The following is a 20687-nucleotide window of genomic DNA, read 5'->3' on the forward strand; positions in this document are numbered from 1 at the left end:
CAGTGTCATTCAATCAACTGCTTCTTTCACTATGCAATAATGTTAAAGTAATCGAACTAAAACCTGCTTAGGATCCCTGGCCCGAAAGGTGAGAGGGGGCTTGACCAGGGCCAGAGTTTTTCGATGGAGCTGAAAAGGGTCAAGGCCCTGCGGGACTTTAACCAATCTGGCAGAGCCTGTAAGGCAAAGGTGTTCCACCAAGCCTGTGGTTGAGTCCAGAAAGAACCTCAAGAAATGCTAGCCTCACTGCTGAAATAAAGGGGAAATCTGCCTATCCAAAGATCCAGAACCAATGAAGGCAGATTTATTTATTGATTTTATTTATCTACTACTATTGCATCTCAGGGCGGTTCACGCAGAACGTAACAGAACAGCACAGAACAGTTCACGCAGAACGTAACAGAACTCACTGATTCTAATCAATGAAAGGTAACAGTAAGAACAACAATAAACAGAAATAAAATTCTGACATAGCTAACAATCTAACAGCTCCGTGGTGGGTCAGATGCAATGGATGGATATGTTTTGAATGGCTATAATCAGATTGGTATGTGATTGAAGGTTTTGACCCGTGCTGCTACCCGCCCTGAGCTATCCAGGAAGAGAGGAGTACAAAAATACCTATTTATTATTATTAAACATAGGCACAAGAAAGGCAGTGGCCCTGATTGCCCTGATGGGAATTGTAATTCACGGACATCTGGAGATCCACCGTTTGGCCACCCCTGCTCTAGTACAAATGTTATCCCTTTCTAAAAGTGTGTGGGTTTGGGGGAAGTATCACAGGAAAAGTCAGGTTGCCAACCTCCAAGTATTGGCTAGAGGTCTCCTGTTATTACAGCTGGTCTCCATACCGTAGAGATCAGTTCCCCTGGAGAAAACGGCTACTTTGGAGGGTGGACCTTGGGTAAGGTGACCAGAGTCAAAGGGATGGCTGCGGGATGGCTCTCCGCGGTGACTGCGGCCTCCCTCCCTCCCTCCAACTGGGCTCACCGTCGCCTCCTGAGCTCCTCTCCCGCGAGCCTGTCTTGTGCGCCTGCGTGACCTCGGTTGGCGCAGGTGAGGTGGGGGCCGAGGGAGGGCCTCTGCCTGGCGCACCTGCGCAGGCTAGCCACAGGGCCAGCTAGGGCAAAGCTGCTGGCCGGGGGGCAGGGAGAGAGTGAGGCAGGGAGGGGGCTCCGGCTGGGCCATGGCCCATGGCGCCACAAGAGGAGGCAGAAGCGGGACTTTAAAGGACCCATACAGGACGCGGGACAATGACCTTGAAGGCGTGAATGTCCCATGGAGGTCGGGACAGATGGGCAGCTTAACCTTGGGTTGCCAACTCTCAGCTGGGAAATTCCTGGAGATTTGAGGTGTGAGGTCTGAGGATGATGGGGTTTGGGAAGGGGGAGGAGCTTGTCTGGGTACAATGTCATGCAGTTAAGCAGCCATTTTCTCCGTGGGGAGCTGATCTGTGTCATCTGGAGATGGCCGGGTCCTGCTTGCAAGCTGGCCACTCTAGGTGGACCCTGTGGCCTTAGACCCCACTGAGGTCCCTCCCCACCCTATGTCCTGTACTCTGCACCCCTACCACCCCCAAATCTCCAGGATTCTCCCAGCCCAGAGCTGGCAACCCTTGCCACTACCCCCCTGAAAGGCAAAAGCTGGTCTTCTCACTTGCACCTAAAAAAAAAAAAATTCAGCGCTGCTAATGGTTTCTTCGAAGAATTAGAAAGTGTTGGGGTTTTTAAGGCCTTGTAACCCACAAGAGGTGTAATTTACCCAGAGCTAATCCTCCTGGGGTGGCGTCATCCTCGCCCCGGGTGGCTGTGACGTTGCCTCCGCTGGCTCATTCACCGATCCCTCTCCCTTTGATCTGTCTCCCTGAAACAAACCTGTTCCACCATCGCCAAGGCAATCCAAAACAGACTTCTTCCCCGCTCAGCGGGCTGACCGCAGCGGCCTCCGAAAGGTACAAGTCTGCTCAGGATTGCACGCTCGGGAGGCCGGGGCTCCGTGTTTCCCTTTGCACCCTCGGCACCGCGAGATCTAAGAAGCCAGGACTCCTGGGCAAACAAGGGCGTGAGCTGGACAGGTGCCTTTGAAAAAGAGGTCCTTGGTCATGGACTGGTTTCTTCACTTGCCTCCTGACAACAGGTGTGTTGTACGTTCTGACATCAGAGATAAGCAAACGGGTGTCTGCATTTTTAATTGGGTGAGCAGCATTGCAGCTTCTTCTCCCCACCCCCAGGTTGCAGCCAACTCATGCTAACCCTGTAGGGCAGGGGTAGTCAAACTGCGGCCCTCCAGCTGTCCATGGGCTACAATTCCCATGAGCCCCTGCCAGCATTATTATGGAAGTGCATTATCTATCCCATGAGCCCCTGCCAGCATTCGCATTCGCTGGCAGGGGCTCATGGGAATTGTAGCCCATGGACAGCTGGAGGGCCGCAGTATGACTACCCCTGCTGTAGGGTCTCAAGGCAACAAATTTCCAGAGGTCATTTTCTATGACTTGCCTCTGCGTAGGAACCCTGGACCTCCCATCCTAACACGGGTGGTCTCCCATCCTAACACTGACCAGGGACAACCCTGCTTAGCTTCCAAGATCTGGTGAGATTGGCCCAGGGTGGGCTATCCAGGGCCCACTCTACACACAGTGTGCTTATACAGCTGGATTTTCTGGAGTGGAACAGGAAAATCTACTTCTGAAGTGCATTATCTAATGTGTGCGGAATGGGCAGTTAGGGCACAACTCACTGGTCAGAGAAGTGAGCCGTAGCCAGAGAGATCAGAGACACGCTCACCCCAAGGGGTAGTCCCTTGTTCTGGTGACCAGCCAGCCATTCAAGCTGGTAGGAAAGTGCCTGGTTTGGTCAGTGGCTGTTGCTACTTTCATAGCAAATAATGGCTTGGATCCCGACAAGGGTGCAAGGACTTCCACCTATGGAACACAGAGAGCCAACTTGGTGTAGTGGTTAGGAGTATGGACTTCTAATCTGGTAAGCTGGGTTTGATCCCCTGCTCCCCCACATGCAGCCAGCTGGGTGACCTTGGGCTTGCCACAGCACTGATAAAGCTATTCTGACCGAGCAGGAATATAGAATTATAGAATCATAGAGTTGGAAGGGGCAATACAGGCCATCTAGTCCAACCCCCTGCTCAACGCAGGATCAGCCCAAAGCAGGGTTCTCTCACCCTCACCTCCCTCACAGGGTGTCTGTTGTGGGGAGAGGAAAGGGAAGGTGAATGTAAGCCACTTTGAGACCCCTTTGGGTAGAGAAAAGTGGCATATAAGAACCAACTCTTCTCCTCCTCCTCCTCCCCCCCCCCATGGTAGCCACAACTGCCCTCCAAAATCCTCTTCCTGGAAGTCCAGACTCATCCAGAAATAGGATTTTGAGGTATATTGGGGGAGGGGGGGATGATGCTTTGTGGGCAGAAGTCATGTTTGTCTGTACCGAATGTCTGTCAATTGTTTGACAGTTTTATTATTATTTATTTATACCTTAGATTTTTATGCCACGGCTCCCGGGGTCACCGGCCCATGGCCACTCGCAATTAAAAGTGCACAGTAAAATCAGTGCATTAAAAACAACACATAAAATAACCCAGCGGCAGCAGCAGCACATCGAATTTAAATACAGTATACGTCGCAGTTGACTCAAGGCTGTGATCTTCTAACAGCATCAGGCGTCAAGGTTTCGAGGAGGGACCCCAGATGGAATTTATGTCCCTGTCCTGCCCTCAACCAAACACCTGGCTAGTCATATATTATTGTTTGGGGAATCAGTTGGCCGTACTGTGCATGCAGCATGCAGTTTTTTTAAAGAAAATAAAAACCATGTTTCCCAGAGATCCACACACTGAGTCAAGGGACCAGAATTCTGCATAGAATACTCTGAGCCTATTTGTGTAATTTCATTGGTTGCTGTTTTGCATGATTTAGTCCTGTTTTGCTAGTTGGGAAGAGGGGCCAGGGGCCAGACTGGGCCAGAAGCTCCAACTATTATCAAATGGGATAGGTCCAACCACACTTAGCATGCAGTGGTAGCATGGGGGAAGGATCCACCCACACACCCCATTACCTTCAACCACTCTTCCGGCTTCTGAGATTTCAGGAAGCCCTCCTGCACACTGTAAGAGTATCTTTTCAACCTTAAGGGCTAGAAACTTACTTTAAAAAATGACAACAGGGTTTTCAGATGGCATTCCCATGATCCTTCCCTCAGGACTATATGTAGTGCTTCTTCTGTGTTCTTTTATAATGCCAGCAGATAATAGCCTCTTGGCATATCCTTGAAGGCTCTTTGCTCGTTAACCATCTAATTCTGAGTGGAATTCAACATACCAAGGTAATGAAGCTTGCAGGACGCATCTGGACTTTTACTCTTCCAATTGGGACTCTGGGATATAGTGGAGCATCCACAGCTTATCCGTCAGGGGTGGCCAAACAGCGGCTCTCCAGATGTCCATGGACTCATGGGAATTGTAGTCCATGGACATCTAGAGAGCCACTGTTTGGCCATCCCTGCTATAGATGCTGACTGCCTTTCCTCTGGGCCTCTCTGTTCACGAACACATAAAGCTGTCCTGGTCCATGAAATTCAGGGCACTTCCGCACATCAAAAAAAATAGCGTTATGCCAGCATAATGGCATAGTGCTAAATATTATCGTGGCTCTGGCTATTCCTCCACTTCTTGCCATCTTGCTGCAGTCTGCTGCCTTTTCGTGCTTCTTAAACTCCGCAAATGCTGCTGGAAATGGTGGACGAGAGCAACGCGGTTTATACGTGACTCTGTTCTGCCTGTCAATCAAGCCAAGCAGCCAATCCCCTTTCTCTTTTTTTTAAAGTCCCACGTTGCCCACCTATTTTTTAAAATGAATAGTTCTCCATTGAAACGCCTATGCATCTAATCATGTTGGTAAGTCCTTCCATGCTTGAAAACACTTGTATACCATGGGCTGCCATAGAGACCAATAATTGGGGTCTAGATCAGATCAAGTCCCAACTCTCCTTAGAAGCGAAAAATGACTGAATGTAGGTGATCGTCCTTCGGCCCCACAATGAGGAGACAAAAGTCCCTCAAACAGATTATAATGCTGGGGAAAGTCGGAGAAGGCTGAGGATAAAGGAAAATCCATCTCCCAACATGTGGTGGGTTGGAGTGATCAAGGTCGCCGTGGCCCTCAGCTTGCAAAACTTGAGCCAAGCTGTGAGCGGCGGGATGTGGCAGAGAACTATTATTCATAGTTCAGAAGTGACTTGATGGCGCTTAATACGTACGCACAGCTTGAGCCCTTTGCAAGAACGATTGTGTACAATGAGACACAGACGGATAGATGGACAGCTCGCTGCAGAGGTGGCTAGGCAGATAGATAAGGGTGACAGTGATTTGAAAGGCCGTCATCCGGAAGCGTTGTTGTTCTGCCCTGCTAACCAGAAAGGTGGGGAGCTGACAGAGCGTGGGCTGGGCCCACTAACTGCGTCCCCCTCGAAAGACAAATGCAGGTGTGGCCTCAGATGCTGTCAACCGTGTGTGGTCTGTTCGCAAAATGTGTTTCATGTTAATGAACTCTAATGTCCAGAAATGATGAAACTTGAGGGCGCGGGCCAAGCAGGAACCTGGGTTTCTGTGCCACAACCCCTGGTGTCTTTTTTGTAAGATTTGTCTTAAAATCTCGTAGATTCCCCACCCCCAATAGATTCTAAGTTTGGCCAAACAGGCCTCTCCTCCCTCAACAGCAATGCATGTTTTCTGGCAACATCAGGGAGGAGAAGGAGGAAGCCGATATAAATAACAAAGAGGGCTTGAATGATTCAGGATTGTCAACTGTAGCGCTCAGAAAATGTTAGGAGAGGCCAGGCTTGTCCTGTTCTGAAAGGTTCAGATTGCCGAGTCTTCTTGGGGGTTGGATCTAACCGGCATTTCCCACTGCATCTCAGCCAGTTTCCCTCACAGCAGCCGCTATCACGTAGGACAGGGGTAGTCAACCTGTGGCCCTCCAGATGTTCATGGACTACAATTCCCATGAGCCCCTGCCAGCGGTTGCTGGCAGGGGCTCATGGGAATTGTAGTCCATGAACATCTGGAGGACACACAGGTTGACTACCCCTGACGTAGGGCTTTTGCCCATGCAGGCCCCGAGATGCCCAGCATAGCACTGGGGTGGCTGAAAAGAAGCCCATCTTTCTTTTCCCCGAGTGGAAAGGCTGGTTGTATCCAGTATTTGGCATCTTCTTCGTAGGGTTGCCAGCTCTGGGTCAGGAAATACCTGGAGATCTTGGGAGTGGAGGCTGAAGAAGACAGGAGAGATTTTATTGGGGTATAATGCCATGGAGTGCCATGGGGACAGGGGGAAGTGCATGCACTCGAAAGCTCATGCCCTGAATCAATCTTTGTTGGTCTTAAAGGTGCTACAGGACTCTGATTTTGTTGTGCTACTTCAGACCCACACGGCGACCCACTTGAATCTCCCCCTGTGTGACCATTTTGTCGCAGCCTCAAATCTCCGGGCCTTGGGGAAACTCTTCTGCCGCCCCAAACATGGGTTTGTTTGGTGATAGTCGGAGTTTGGCGCAGGAGAGGGGTGAATACACCCCAAATACGGTCTTGTGTATATTTTCCACAGGGCTTTCCAAGGGCTTAACCCCAACGGACTGGGAGAGCCGGAAACCCTTCACTTCTGGAGAGCTTTGGCTGGCTTGGAGCCCCCAACATGCCCAGCCTGTGGGACATGCATGCACAAGGCGCTCTGCTCCACGGACCAACCGGCTTTCCTGACAAACAACAATTTGTTTTATGACAGAAGAGGAAATTACCCTCGGTTTCACAAGAGCCAGCTCAAGTTGTTTGATGTGCTCTACCCGGAGGAAAGAAGAGAGATCTTTCCCTCTCCTTCCCCCTCGCTCTCCCTCCCTCCCTCCTTTTCCTTCTTCTCTCTTCCCCCCCCCCCACTCCTTTTTTTCTAATTACTGTTTGAGAAGCTCCCGAGCAGCTGGGTGGGAGCGGCCCAGGGAGAGGCGGTGAAGGAGCCCTTGAAGAGCGGGGAGCCCAGCCGCCCCAGCACCCTCGGAAGTTTCCCAGGGGGCGGAGGAAAGGGCTTTTGCGGCTTTGGCTGGCGATGGTGTTGCATGTCGACGGTTCTGGGCCCGTGCATGTGCAGAGGAAGGATTGGATTAAAGAGCCCGTCTGATTCCATCTGCCTCCCCGGTCGGCCCTTCGGCGTGATCCAACGTCGTGGTTTTCGAAATGCTGCGTTTGCCCGGGGGGCCTTGTCCGTCTTCATACAAAGCGGTGCGAGGGAACGATTCCCTTCCAAACCGAAAACTGGCGAGCAACTTTGATGCTCAAAGTGAGCTCGGCAAGAGCTGAGCTGCTTGTTTCCAACCAGTATGTTGATTTCTTGGCCTGCGTGCCGGTCCAAAATCCGCCAGGGCTCCAGGGCTCAGTCCCACCGCACCGGGTAGACAATGGGTCTTTCCGCCAGTACACGTCATTGGATATTAACGGGATTGAAACAATTGAAGGTTCCCTCCTTAAGGGATTGCCAAGGCAGGGTGGAATGACTTGAACAACGAAAAGGATTTCAAGGGACTGTCCTTAAAATCTTTAAAAATCCCCCAAATATTACCGTGGACTGCCCTGCTGGTGTGCCCGGGATCCCTTTGGAAGGGAAACCACCCCTCTCCCCTGCATCACGCTTGCAGGGTGGGAAAGGGGGCGGACGGCATAGCTTCTCTAATTGCTACTGCGGGTGGCATTGAAGTGAAGGGGAAAGGAACGGTTTCCTTCTCAGCTGCGTTTCTTTCTGCCGGCATGAGCGGCTGTGCCATTCCCACTCCCCAGGCCTAGAGAGAGTCAGAAAAAAAGGATGGATATTTTTGGGATATTTATTAAGGTGGGTTCCACCTTCCTCTCTGAGACTCAAAGCAGATGGGGCAGTGTAAGTCAGATGCAGTCAACAGGGTGGGACATCCAGTAAGTCCCAGCCGATGTACAGTGACCCTGTAGGGCAGGGGCAGTCAAACTGTGGCTCTCCAGTTGCACTGGCAGGGGCTCATGGGAACTGTAGTCCATGGACATCTGGAGAGCCACAGCTGGCCACCCCTGCTGTAGGGTTCTGAGATGGTTTGCCATCAGCTGCCTGTGAATGAGAGATGCCGGCTTCCAGGTGGGCCCTGGGCATCCCCTAGAATTAAAGCTCTTCTCCAGACTCCAGTGGTCAGTTCCCCTGGAGAAAATGGAAGCTTTGGAGGGTGGACTCTGTGACATTTTGCCCCATTGAGGTTCCTGCCCTCCCAAGGTTCCTCTGGAAATTTTATTGAGTCACTAGCTTCAAAGCCTGTTCCTAAGAACGGGCCTTGAAAGGGTCACCTCCCCTTAAGCTTAAGGTGGCTTTGGGCCGCAGCTCGCAGCCGGATCAAGTGGGGTGGGTGGGGGCAGGGCAGCTCATTAGCAGGCCCAGGACAGAGCTCCTTAGCAGGTAGTCAGCAGGCCGGGAGGCCCTCGTTAGCAGGCCCTCCACCAGGACCCTTTGCCCAGGGCCCTCTCCCCTTACCTGCTGCTGGCTGCAGGCACTGAGGTGCATCTGAGAGCAAGGAGGCTAGCGTCCAGGGATGGAGGGCAGAGCTGCAGGGGCAGGGCCAAAGCTGGCTGCACCCTGATTGGCCCTATTCCAACTTGGACAGCCGGACACATTCCACCCCCAGTCTGTTTCACAAATATATAGAGGAACCATGGATAAGGATGTTCAGGAATGAGCTAGGACCATTTGCCAAGGGATCTCATTTGCCACTCCAGGTCTTGGGAAATCAGGGTTCACTCTCCAGCAGCCTTTTCCAACCTTTTTACCTTTGAGAAACCCCTGAAACATTCTTCAGGCTTTGAGAAACCCCAGAAGTGGCATGATTGTGCACAATATGGTTGCGAAGCATAGCAGTGTGCACGCCCACCCAGGATCCCTCCCCTTCCCACCCCCTCTAGGCCCCTCGTTGGCCATTTGGGGGAAAGGGTCAGCTCAACAGGATCATATCTCGTCATATTACCTGATAAATGTGCAACACATTAAAAAAATTAATGAACGCCCACTCATTCAGAAAACCCTTCCAGGGCCGTCAAGCAACCCCAGGATTTCACAAAACCCTGCTTGAGAAAACCTCTATAGTAACCATGTCGAAGATTGCGCCTTGGTGGGTCATCTCAGCGGGCGAGCCTGCTTTGTTTTTGCCAATTCTGTGGCAGAACAAAAACCCCAGACATTTCAGGAGCATCTCTCAGTTTGTACCTTGGACTTTGCAATGGAGCCTTTTAGTCTCGGGAGGTTCAGTGACAGAAAGAGAACACCGCGGTGCCAAAATCCTTCTCAGAAGCCATCCCTTCCTGGAATCGTCATGACCTTGACCTGAACTCTCCCCCACCCCGCCCCCATTGTCAAGAGCATGCCCTGCTCCAAAGGGAGCTTCAGGCACGAGTACACCATCCTGCCACTGGTACCATCTATGGTGCCACGCCCTGTTCCATGGGTGTGGAACTCAACAAATGAGTGATTTATTGACGGGCTTGGCTTAACTCACACAAAAACACAGAGCCATAAAGCAAAGGCTAATTAATTAATTGGATCGCGCTTGCTCTCTCCAACCTCCAAGGAGGTAACCCCCTTCAGGCTGGTGGTAGCTTCCCAGCTGAATCAGAAGCAGGGCTCAGAGGTCGGGAAGGAGCATGGTTGATTTCCGGCTGAAATTCCGCAGGCCAGTTCCCACATCAAGGAAAGTGACATGCTGCTGCCTGTGTAAATATTAGGCAAATGTACACAATGTCTTTTCTTAGCTGATTCTGCACTTACTTTTTTATTCCATTGTGGATCCTGCTGAATTCAGATTGATTTGAACTGAGGTCTTCCTGTATCCCCCCCTCTCCATTGAAACAGGAAGTGCTCTGCACATAATTAGGGATGCTCAGAAGGGGGGGGGGAGCCAAGCACAGCAGGAGCCTCTTTCTTTTCTTGAAGTGTGTGTGGGGGGGGAGAGGATTGGAGGCAGTAGGGGGAAGAAATCCAAGAGGCAAATCTCTGCCGAGAAAAGTTAGGACTTCTGGAGCTTCTGCGGAGAGAAGTTAGGGCTTCCCCTTTAAGGAGAGCCTTGCAGGCTGGGAACAAGAAAGCCTTTGAACTGACACCCTGGCCAATTAGGGCTTTTGTACAGCGTTGGAGGCTAGAGGCAGCAAGTTAGTCCTGGAAAAGCAGAGAGCTGCATCTTCACTCATGCCGATTTTTCAAATATCGAGAGTTACATCCACTCCAGGATATTGCAGGGGAAAGGTAGGGCCATTCCGGATCAATCCTGCTTGTTGCAGAGGGAAAATTTAAATCGCTCAGTATCAAAGTGGAAATCGCATTCAGTGTAGACGTCAGAGCGACCTGGGATTGGAATAAAAGCTCTGTGTAGATTCAGCCCTTGTGAGTGAGTTATTTGGCAGTGGCTCCAGGGTGGTGAAGGTCCTGAGCCCTGACCTAGGGCCAGGGTAACCTGCTTTTGTCATATCTCAAAAGCTAAGCAGGGCTGACTTGCTTAGATGGGAAGATACCAAGGAAGTCTAGCAGGGTTGCTGTGCAGGGGCAGGCCGTGGCAAACCACCTCTGTCCATCTCTTGCCTTGAAAGCCTTCTGGGGTCACCATAACCCAAGGGTGACTTGTTGGCACTTTCTGCCAGTTTCTACCAGTTTGGTGTAGTGGTTAGGAGTGCGGACTTCTAATCTGGCATGCCAGGTTTGATTCTGCGCTCCCCCACATGCAACCAGCTGGGTAACCTTGGACTCACCACGGCACTGATAAAACTGTTCTGACCGGGCAGTGATATCAGGGCTCTCTCAGCCTCACCCACCCCACAGGGTGTCTGTTGTGGGGAGAGGAATGGGAAGGCGACTGTAAGCCGCTTTGAGCCTCCTTCGGGTAGGGAAAAGCGGCATATAAGAACCAACTCCTTCTTCTTCTTCTTCTTCTTCTTCTTCTTCTTCTTCTTCTTCTTCTTCTTCTTCTTCATATAAGGTGCTGAATCAGGAGAGAACCAGTTCAGCCACACTTTCAGATTAGGAGGTGCCCATATAACTGTAAACATCTTGGTGCAACCATAGGGGCTAGAGACTTGTTGCTGTTTTGTTGTTGTTTTTAAAAAAGGGAAACTGAGATTCACAGGAGTGTATTTATTTTGTTATTTCTACCCCACTTCTTTCCCCAGCGGGGACCCAAAAGAGCTTACCATGTCACTCTCCCTACTGGGGCATTTGATTAATAGAGCAGAGTTTTACCCAGTCATAGAGGTGTGCAGCAAAGAAGTATCATAGAATGCAATAGATAAATTTCCCAAGAAGTATATTGCAGAAAAAGTGCATTTATTCAAATAGATCCAAGTTTGAGAGCAGCGGCACCTTTAAGACCAACCAAGTTTCACTCAGAATAAAGCTTCATTGGCCTTAAAGATGCTACAGGACTCAAAATTTGTCCTGCTATTTTAGACCAACCTAGTGACCCACTTGAATCGATCACAGTAGATTCATGTGACATTCTGGTTGCAGTCAAAAGAAGAGAAAAGAAACCTAATGGAAAGACGACTTTTCCTATCACCATGGCTGGTTTGCCCAGCGTCGGGGTGGGGGGAGTATGGGGGCATTGATTCTAGAGGAGAGAGATGTCTTCATGGAAGGCCATGTGGAAAGAGTGAGAGGACAAAGTGACAGAGGAAGGATCAGAGGGCTGCTCCCAGGATAAGTCAAAAATAGGTATCCCATTGAATGAAGGAGATAACGCAAGTAGAATGATATAGCCCCTCCCTCCCCAATGCCCTGGCATTCTGAGTTGCTCACTACAACACTCTCCTTCTCCTATTTTTATCCTCACAACAAACCTGCAAGGTGGGAGGCAGAATTTCTGCACCCAGTAGCACCTTTTGTGCTTTTCTGCATTCCTACAGATGTGAAGCACACATACAGAGTTCTGATTATAAGGCCAAAGAATGCACACAGCATGACCCTTCAGCTCCCTGCAAGACAGACCAAAATTTGCCCCACAGGCAAAGAAGGGAGGCAGCCTGGAAGATGTGTCCCACGCACTTGCTCAAGAGAAATTCTGCAAGAGTGTCTATGTGCACATACCACAGAAAGGGATGGGGGGAAATAGCAACGTACAATCTGACCTGGGGGATGAACTTATTAGCAAACACATCTGGTGACCCTAAATCTCAGCACAACCTGCATCTTGTTGGAAGAGGTTAAATATGCAAAAGAGCACAGTACAGGTTACTTAAAAGAATAAAGTAGTTTTATTAAGAAGAGAAACACAACTATGCAAAGAAGAAAGAGATAGTCCTAACTATCTAACTGACTAACATTCTTCTTCTAGAGGCTATCAGGGAGGTGGTATGCTCAATCTCATTATGATAAATACACATCTTCAATGCCCCCTGTAGGACAGTGGTCCCTAACCTTTTTATCACTAGGAACCGGTCAATGCTTGACAATCTTACTGAGGCCCGGGGGGGGGTAGTCTTTTGCCGAGGGATGTCACCACCACCACCTGAGCCCCTGCTCCACTTGCTTTCCCACCAGCGCCCCTGTCTTCCCGCCGCCCACTGGGGAGCGCTGCCAGCAGAAGCTGTGCAGTGCTGCACCAAGGGGGAGCCCCAGCCATGGTGGCTGCTAGAGAGCACCAAAGGTGAGCCGGTGGCAGAGTTGCAGGGCAGCCCCCAAGGCAGCAGCCGGGGAGGAGGATGAGGAGGAGCTGCGGCACGATACTGACTGATCTACGGACCAGTACCGGTCCTCACCGGTCATGCACAGTACAACAAATCTTGCATATTCCAACATGATCCTCAGCCCTTGTTTTGCTTGGGTTGGTAAGCACACAGATCCAATTGAGCTGCTTAGTGTGGTTTAGTGTTTAGAGTATCGGTCTAGGACTTGGAAGCCCCATGTTTAAATCCCTCCTCTGCCATGGCAGCTGGCTGGGTGACCTCAGGTCAACCCTACACTCCCAGACTAACCTACCTCACAGGGTTGCTGTGAGGATAAAATGAAGGAGCAGAGAATGACCTCCCAATTGAGGAGAAATGACGATGATGAAGTTAGCCATTTAGTCAAGTCTGACTCTTGGTGATACTGTGGCTTAGTTTTTGCAACATTTTTTGGTCTTGCCCCACTTCTTTTGGTTGTAGAATACTCTGGCCAATGTCCCTTTTGGAGGTATCTAAGCCCTGTGTTCTTGGTTGGCCTGGTTTCCTCTTACCAATGACCAATCCTAGCACAGTGGCTTTGGATCGCATGATATGGCCAAAGAGTTTCGTGATTTTGCCTACCAGTGATATATCGGGCTTCGTGCGCTGCAGTATTTCCTTGTTTGCGACTTCTGCTGTCCACGAAACCCCAACGCCCGAGTTCAAACAGATCAATTCTCCTCTTCTCCATTTTTTTGCATCGTCCAACTTTCACAGCCTGTTGGAAACTGAGGAGAAAAGCAGGGTATAAATCAATCAAATAAACTTTCTAGAAGTTTATTTAAGAAGGCGGCTGCAGTCTTTCAAGAAAGCCTCTTATTTGCAACTCGAGCCTTGCTAGAGTTGCCAACTGTGGCTTGAGAAATACCTGGAGATTTGGGCGGGTGGGGTGGAGCCTGGGGAGTGGAGGGAGCTCAGCAGGGTATAACCCCACAGAGACCACCCTCCGAAGCTGCTATTTTCTCCAGGGGAACTGATCCTGGTCATCTGGCAGGAGATCTCCAGGTGTTGCATAGCGGGAAACACTGCAGCAGCCCCCCCCCTCCAGATTTGGCAGCTGTGTGTGTGTGTGTGTTTTAACAGCACTGAGGAGTGGAAGGAGAGGGCGGGGGGGGGTGGCTGATAAAGAGAGGAGAAAGAAAAGCGGGGAACAAATTATAGATCCCTGGGAGGAAGGAAGGAAAGTCTTAATGCAGCGGAGAAGGAGGAGGAAGAAGGGATTTGAGGTAAGAGCAGGAGATGCCGAGGCGAGTCGACTTGTCTGAGCCACTGAGAGGCTTTCGAGCCACCTGGAAGGGCGGCTTGTGAACTGCAGACTTCAAAAAGCCACCGACGGACGCGCCGTCTCCGGCCGAAAACCCTGGCCGCCTGCTGAGCACAAGGGGGGGGGTATTGGAGGATGGGGCATTAGAAGAATTTGGGAGGGGAGGTGACACATAGGCAGGAGGACGGTGGCCCAGAAGGTCTCAGGCTGACTTCGTGGTTCTTCTTGGGGGCATTTCCCACTGTGTAGCACTTTGGTCAGACCCCACCTGGAGTGCCGGGTGCACCTCTGGAGGCCTCGCTTCAAAAAGGATGTGGACAAAATGGAGAGGGTACAGAGGAGAGCGACGAGGATGATCCGGGGCCTGGGGACCAAGCCATACGAGGAAAGGCTGAGGGGCTTGGGAATGTTCAGCCTAGAGAAGAGGAGGTTGAGAGAGCATATGATTGCTGTCTTTAAGTCTTTGAAAGGTTGTCACTTGGAGGAGGGCAGGGAGCAGTTCCTGTTGGCAGCAGAGGAGAGGACCTGCAGGAATGGGTTTAAAATACATGTAGAATGGTACCGGCTAGATATCAAGGGGGGAAATTTTCACAGTCTGAGTAGTTCAGCAGTGGGAATGGGCTGCCCAAGGAGGTGGTGAGCTCCCCCTCACTGGCAGTCTTCAAGCAGCGGCTGGACAGATCCTTATCCTGGATGCTTTAGGCTGATCCTGCACTGAGCAGGGGGTGGGACTAGATGGCCTGTATGGCCCCTTCCAACACTCTGATTCTTTGCGGAGGAAGAGGTTTCCCCATGGCTCAGAAAGGTCACTTCATAGGGTTGGGAATTGTCTGGAGATTTGGGCTGTGTGGAGAAGTACCCTCCGCGAGTCCTCAAAGGCCCTCTTGTAAGCTCTGGGACGGATTTCTTGCAGAGCTCCCATTTGGGTCAGATAGGCTGGGACTGTGCGGGGAAGCCCCAGTGGGTTGGGCCCCGACTTAATTAGGGGGAAGCGGAAGACCTGTTTTGCATTGTCCACCTGGGGCCACAAAATGCTAGCCTCACCTTGGGGGACACACACAAGCCATGTAATTGGGGCCCAGTTTTGTTCTCGTCCTTGCCAATGGGCCACAGAGGACAGAATAACCCTTTTGGTGCCTATTCCTCCCTCCGTTTACTCCTCCTCCCGGCAGGCTCCCAGGTTTAATGCTCAGCATCTCCTGTTAAAAGATGTGAAAGAACTGGAAGACCTCAGCCAGAGCCTGAGATCCTGGAGAGCTGATGATGGTCTGAATAGACAACACTGACCTTGGAAGAGCAGAGGTCTGAGTCTGTATAAAGCAGCTTCTAATGTTCAGTGAAGAAGCATTCTGCTTTAAATTTGAATAGGGCAAATTCTTGGAGGACAGGTCTGTTAATGGCTACTAGATAATGGAACCCCTGTGGCTACAGCCATTAGGCTTATATTCAGATACAGGTAGGTACTGAGTAAACAATGGTTGTTCCCTTCAATTCCCCCTCCCCGATCTATCTTGATAATGTTGGACAGTGGATGCTGTGCTAGATGGATTCCATGGTGATTGAAGGATGGATTCCATGGTGTTGTGCCCTGCTGGAGTCCTCCCTCAACTTCCACCCCTCAAACCTCTAGGCCAGCCTTTCTCAGACTTTTTACCATTGAGAAACCCTTGAAACCTTTTAAGGCATTGAGGAACCCCAGAAGGGGGGAGATCATGCAGAATATGGTTGGAAAACATGCCCACCCAGAGCTCCTCTCTTCCCCACCCCCTCCAGCAGCATCATTAGCCATTTGACATGAGGATTTATGGTCACTTCACCCGATACATATTTAACAAATTTAAAATATATGTCATGTGCCATGTTAATCCTTTCGGTGTTTTCCTGAGCTGGAGTTGGGCTCCCCTGAACCACCCCTCTCCTCCCTGTAGCCAAGGTGCTTTGCCCCTGCCTCTGTTCGGGGGGAGTCCTCTGAAATGAAAAACCTTCTCAGTGTCCTTGCATTGAGGTGTGAATATCTGCTAGCTGCTAGAGGCAGCTGCAGCAACCTGGCCATGGGGTTTGGAGTGCTTTTGGTCCATCAAATGGTTCTGTCCCAGGAACAGGCTTTTCCCAGGCATTATTGGTGGGTGGAAGCCTGAGTCTGTATAAACCCCATTTCCCCCTTCTTCCCCATCTTTGCCAGTTTTTTCAATCTGTATGTTCCTTCTGCTTGTCCCTGCAAAGAGTCTTCAATAAAGGCTAACTTTTGCTACAGTTCCCTTGACTGGGTCAGCTGCCAGACTGCTTCCCATGGGTCGTGACAATATACATGATGATGATGTTATCCAGTCATGTCCAACCCTCAGTGATTCTATAGGAAAGTCTTCGCCATGCGCCCCTGTCTCTGACTGCTTCTTTTAGTTGGTCCATGGTCATCCCTGTGTCGGCTTTGATCGTGTCGAGCCAGCGGATCCTTTGGCGACCACGTTTCCTTTTGCCGCTGACCATGCCGAGCATTCATGATTTTTCTAGCGAGTTTGATCGCAGGATGGGTCCAAAGTAAGTGAGCTTTAGCCGTAATATCTTCCCTTCTAATGATGTGGTTGTCCTGCATAGTGCAGGGGGTTGGACTAGATGACCCACGAGGTCCCTTCCAGCTCTATGATTCTATTATTCTAATGGCAAAGTTGGTTTGCTCCTCTGTAAAACAGTCTTGTTGGTAACTTTGGCTGTCCATGGTATTCGCAGCATTCGTCTCCGACACCATAATTCGAAAGCATCTATTCTCCTTCTGCCTTCCTTCTTCGGGGTCTACCCGCCCATTCGGGAAACCTTTCCAGGACCATCAAGAAACCCCAGGGTGTCACAAACCCGCTCTAGGCACACCTGCCAGGCTATTAAATGTAAATCTGCTGCCTAAGGAGGTGGTGAGCTCCTCCTCTTTAGTGATCTTCAAGCAGCGGCTGGACAGATACTTTTCATGGATGCTTTCGGCCAGTACAGCCTCTTCCCACTCTATGATTCTATAATTCCATGACTGTCCCTGTGATCCTTACAACATTTATGCAAGGTAGGCCAGAGAATATGCAAGGTAGGCCGCCAGAGAACATTTATGCACGGTAGGCCAGAGAACATTCACGTCCAGGACATGTGCACAGGCAATCCTCCCAGGACAGACATTCTACCTGCCCTAAAAACTGAAGATTTCACACTTAAAACACTGTAATGGCATTTTGGCAGCTGGAAGTTTTAGTTGTGGGGTCGTCTCACTGAACAGATTCAGCACAGTTCCCCTAATTCTCTCCTAATGCTCCTAAATCTCTCCTCTGTCTCTGGCCCGAGCCCCTGGTTGGTCACTCCTGCCTGCCCTGCAGCCCTCTGCTGTCCTCAGCACTGGCCTCTCCAGGGCTCCTTCCTGCCTCTGCCTAATTAGCTGCAGGGTTGCCATGGGGATGGCCAGAACCATTCTCGCATCACAGTCGGTCCAGGGGGACATCCTGCCCCCCAGCACCCGTGGGGGCATTTGATCCAAATATTTGGATGAGGATGAGGCTGCTACAGCCAAGTGGTGAGTCCAAGTTGGAAGACGGGAGAAAAGGAGGGAGCCCCGTGGGTGTGAACTAGCAGGGTAGATGTGGAGTCCCACAGCACCTTCACGCCCAACCAAGTTGTGTTCCAGGTGGGAGCTTTGTGTGCCTGGCTGAGGAAGTATCCAGGAGCACAAAGTTCCCACCTGGAGTCAAACATTGTGGGGCCTAAAGGCTGAAGGAAACAAGGAACCCCTGGGGGAGGGGGCTACACCTTGATACACCATTTTATCCCTTTTATTGTAACTTAGTGGTCCATGTTTACATTTTTAGGTACACAATATTGGAGAAATATTGTTTTATTTATTTATATTTGTGCCATATTGTGTAGCCTTTGGCTACATACAATAAATGTTATCGTAACTAGCACAGTTCTCTTCTCTTTTTCTCCAGGAATGGATGGAATCCTTGTTAAAGGAAAAAAATTGAATATTTTGGGAACATCTGCCCCCCTCAGCGGAGAGCCTGGCCGCCTACCGCCTATTTATACCAACAACGGTAAGAACCTCCAGCTGCCAGTAAAGGAGCCAGGGGGGGCATGGAAGAGCTGGGGGGGGTCATTTTCCCCCAGTGACTGTTTTAATTTTGCTGTTCTTGTTTTTCATTTCCAGAGGCGGCCAGGCAGATCCCACCGCGGCTGGAGGACCGGGGTGTGGGCTGCGTCAGCCTGGCGGGGGCTGGTAAGGGCGGCCCTGGCTCGAGGCGGGTCAGCTTTAAGCTACCTGACCTTGAGCCAGGGCCCCCTGCCTCCCCCCCAGCAGCAGCCCCACCCCACGGAAGACCTCCGCTCTTCCCCCCAGTTGAGAACACCGCCCTGGTGTGTCGGCACCAGGGCCTGAGGGGGAAGAGCGGCTCACTCCAGCCGCGGCAGGGGGTCCCGCTGACGGGGAGGACGAGAAGGCGGTAGGCGGGCGGAGGTGAGTATGGTCATTTCATGATGTGCTGGCGGGTTAGAGGGAGGCAAGACTCTGAGTGGCCAGGGTGGCCCAGATGTTCTTAGGGCACAATGTGTGATTCTGGCATATCCATCTTTTTCACCTACAGGGGACCATCAGGACAGGAGAACAGGCAACAACTTCAGCGATGGCGGGACCATCACTGACTCCTGACAGTGGCTGGCCCATATTGTTTGTTAATATCTAATTAATTAAAATATTCATATGTGATCCTGCTTTTTCTTTGGTTGTCTTTTATTGCAATAATGTCTTTTTTTACTATATTAATGGGAGACCCCAGTGTCTGTATGTGAGGGGGGGTATTTAGGATTAGCTGTGGTCGAGGGCATTAGTTTTCCTCCGAAAGAAAGAAGGGAGGGAGGGAGGGAAGGAAGGAAGGAAGGAAGGAGGGAAAGGAAGGAAGGAAGGAAGGAAGGAAGGAAGGAAGGAAGGAAGGAAGGAAGGAAGGAAGGAAGGAAGGAGGGAAAGAAGGAAGGAAGGAAGGAAGGAAGGAAGGAAGGAAGGAAGGAAGGAAGGAAGGAAGGAAGGAAGAAAGAAAGAAAGAAAGAAAGAAAGAAAGAAAGAAAGAAAGAAAGAAAGAAAGAAAGAAAGAAAGAATCTCCTTGCACCAACGGAGGAACCTCCATCTCTCCTTCCCATCCTCCCCTTGAATCCAGCCTGATCAGGGTCTCCTCCACTCCCCCCCCCCCCCCCCGTGTGTCGCCATCCAACAAACGGAACTCTTCCCTAAGTGCATGGAAAGGACTGTGGCGGCAACTGCCTCTTCCCTTGTAATTTATGCAAATGGCCTCTATAATTAGCCGTAATTTCAAGGCACAGCACGGTGCTTCAGACGCTCCTCGGCGAGGAAATGCCCCGACAGTAATTCTACGGCATTAACTTTATTTACTCCACCTGTGTGGTCTCCGCACCAGCGAGGCCTGTGAGCGAGGCTCGGATGCCGGCTCTCTTCCTGAAGATGATCCTGAACTGGGGGCAGGCCCCTACCTGTCCCCCGGGAACTGGGACCTTGGCAGGAAACCACGAGGCAGGCAGTCGCGAGCAAAGCTCCCCTGCGTTTCACAGCAAAGACTCAACAAGAAGGGCTGTCTCCGGGGCTCACAGCAAGCCGGAGAGCCAGGATGGTGTAGTGGTTAAAGGAGGATCCGGGGGAATCCAGGACCAATTCTGCACATGTTGGATAATGCACTTTCAATGTGCTTTTCTAGCTGGATTTTCCTGGGCAGAACAGGAAAATCTACTTCTGAAGTGCATTGAACACCCACTGTCCAACAAGTGCAGAATGGACCCTAGATTCAAGCTGGGGGGGGGCTGCTGGGTGATCTCGGGCTGTTGCCTCTCTCTCTGTGTCACCTACCTCACAGGGCAGTTGTTGCAAGGCTAAAACTGGGGAGAGGTGGGGTTGCCAGCTCCAGGCTGAGAAATGGAGAAATGAGGTGGAGCCTCTGGAGGGCAGGCCTTGGGGAAGGCCTCCAATGGGGCACTGTGCTGTAGTGTCCACCTTCCAAAGTGGCTATTTTCACCAGGGGAACTGATGTCTGCCACCAGTCACACCATGGAGGTTGGCAACGCCAAAGGAAAGAGAATGATGTGATTAACTGCTTGGGCTCCCAATTGGGCAGAAGAGCAGGGTAGAATAAAAAATAAGTTCCATCAATCAATCAACAGACGGGGATAAATCCTTTACCCCCTAAGCCAGGGGTAGTCAAACTGCGGCCCTCCAGATGTCCATGGACTACAATTCCCAGGAGCCCCCTGCCAGCGTTCGCTGGCAGGGGGCTCCTGGGAATTGTAATCCATGGACATCTGGAGGGCCGCAGTTTGACTACCCCTGCCCTAAGCAGTGGCACTTGAAATGAAATCCCCTTTTTCCCTTCTGTTTGCCTATTGCATTGTGAGTCACTGTGGTTTCGTGGTCAGAGGATTAGACTAAAGCTTGGCAGAGCTGGGTTCAAATGCTCCCTGTGGCCATGAAACTATCATCCAGGTAACCCTGTGAAAGACAGATTCAGATGGGTAGCCATGTTGGTTTGAAGCAGCAGGACAAAATTTGAAGCCGGGGGGCACCTTTAAGAACCACAGTGTTGTATTCAAGGTATAAGCTTTTGTGTTCCTCAGATCTGAAGAAATGAGCGATGACTCACAAAGGCT

General features: G+C 50.9%; 1 protein-coding gene and 1 long non-coding RNA gene across 4 annotated transcripts in view; both read left to right on the forward strand.

Annotated features, from left to right (window-relative positions):
- The window catches only part of SP6 (Sp6 transcription factor), a 109269-nt gene that overhangs the window by 46638 nt on the left and 41944 nt on the right, over nucleotides 1-20687 (forward strand). The gene's annotated exons all lie outside the window — the stretch shown is intronic.
- Nucleotides 17972-18703, forward strand: LOC143826648 (uncharacterized). The gene is made up of 3 exons (XR_013227081.1): nucleotides 17972-18078; nucleotides 18192-18497; nucleotides 18625-18703. It is a non-coding gene; the product is annotated as an uncharacterized LOC143826648 (long non-coding RNA).

The sequence above is a fragment of the Paroedura picta genome, chromosome 16 (assembly GCF_049243985.1).
Source record: "Paroedura picta isolate Pp20150507F chromosome 16, Ppicta_v3.0, whole genome shotgun sequence".
Taxonomy (NCBI): domain Eukaryota; kingdom Metazoa; phylum Chordata; class Lepidosauria; order Squamata; family Gekkonidae; genus Paroedura; species Paroedura picta.